Genomic DNA, 1,695 nt, shown 5'->3' with positions numbered 1-1,695 from the left:
CAGTTTGCACCGAAACAGTTCCAAGTTTTTCAATCATTCCACGCTGCCAAATGTGTCAAGCAGCCAAGAAAATATGGAAGAATTCTGAATTTACAGCTTTGATGTGTTTCCTGCCTGGAGTGACAGAGGAGAGAAATGACAAGGGAGTGTGTGGGAGACTCCAGTGAACAAAAATGGGAGGAGAGAGAGAGAGGGGTTAAAGCCGATGAGGGAGCATTGTGAGACCGGCTCAGTACTGGATAGAAAAGAAAGCTAGTCACATTCGATGCATTCAGTCACTTTCCTTTTTGCTCTGTACAAGCAGCTTCTCAGAATCAGGTGTCATTTCTGGCTGCTGGAGGAACGCACGCTATCAGGAGTCAACAGACATCACACACACACGCATGCACACCACTGCAGAGATGAGCACAAACGTGCATTCGCTTAGTTGTCAGACGTAACCCGGCTCTGGACGAGCTCTGAACCAGGTAGGGTGAACTACTTTAACTACAGATGTTTCTGCATGTGCAGTTTGAACTGCTTTGTTTTCACTCTTCAGCCAGAAAGAACAGTTGTTTTTCATTGAAAAGCCAAAAACTTATAGTGTTTTTAAGAATAAAACAAAAAGTAGACTGCTCAAACGTAATGATGTGTGTTAATTCGTGCATATTTACTAACTTACTAACATTTTTACTATTACATATCATGTGTTTGGTGCTGTGCTCTTTGGCCAACCAATGACATACCGAGGGAAAGTCTGGGAAACCTGTTTGAAAACAATCATTTTGTGAACACATGGACCTTGTTTACTTGCTTAAAGCATGCTCCTGGTGTTATTATGAACGATTTATCTATGTCAGTGCCATGTCAGCTATTAAAGGCACCTGGATCAAAGCTGTCAGAATCTCCCATGCTGCCCTGCATTCCTGTTTTACTTAATTAACCCCAAACAGACGTCTTTGTGTATCAGCGGTCATCTGTGGCATTCAGACAGGTTCGCTGCACAGGTTGGCTAAAAGAAAAACACCTCAGGCTATGAGTTGGACACTCTTTTCTCTAGGGTTGATGTTTATTTTTGCAGCTGGTGGCATGTGTTCTTGGAAAAATGGAAAGTAATAGATTTCTAAGCTATTGGGAGAGAGAGAGAGAGAGAGAGTATATGCTTGAACTTTTCAGTTTCTAAGCTATTTTATTGAGAAATCACAGAACAATGTTGACAATACATTTCCGCGCTGAATGATTCTGTGTGCTCGCGATGTGTGCGTGATGTAAGAGCTACTGTCTGTAGCCTATGTGTGCAGCAGCGCATTGGATTAGAACGGCGATTAATTTACCTACCTGTACAATAAGCGGTTTAAAACCGGCTGGAGCGCTTTCAGAGTATGCATTTATTTGTCATTTGAACTGTTTGGAAACAGAGCGTAAATGTGGAAGTCCTTCAAAAATGTCTTATCCTGTTGCGCCCCCTATAGGACCAGCGACTAGTCGACGTCAAGTTTAAAGCGTCATGGCAGAGCACTGTAGTCGACTAGTCCATTAGTCGGTGCAACTCCTAATATATATATATATATATATATATATATATATATGAAAAAAATGAAATTAAACAATGAAAAAAGTAAATATAAGTTTAAATTAAAATCAAATATACTTGTTTTAGCACTTGCATATCATTGCTCTCTTGTTGATTTTGATTGCTTCTGTTGTCCTCATTTG

The 1,695-nt window shown here is 40.5% G+C and overlaps 1 protein-coding gene across 1 annotated transcript in view; it reads left to right on the top strand.

The window, feature by feature from the left end:
* Positions 1-241: 241 nt before the first annotated feature.
* Positions 242-1,695, top strand: part of ripor3 (RIPOR family member 3) — a 51,071-nt gene continuing 49,617 nt past the window's right edge. The window contains exon 1 of the mRNA XM_016512272.1: positions 242-467. The gene's annotated coding sequence lies outside the window, so the exon portion shown is untranslated. The remainder of the gene's footprint in view (positions 468-1,695) is intronic.

The sequence above is a fragment of the Sinocyclocheilus rhinocerous genome, unplaced genomic scaffold (assembly GCF_001515625.1).
Source record: "Sinocyclocheilus rhinocerous isolate Xijiao unplaced genomic scaffold, SAMN03320098_v1.1 scaffold113, whole genome shotgun sequence".
NCBI classification, from domain to species: Eukaryota; Metazoa; Chordata; class Actinopteri; order Cypriniformes; family Cyprinidae; genus Sinocyclocheilus; species Sinocyclocheilus rhinocerous.
Note: the sequence above shows the minus strand (reverse complement) of the source record. Positions and strands in the feature narration are given on the sequence as shown.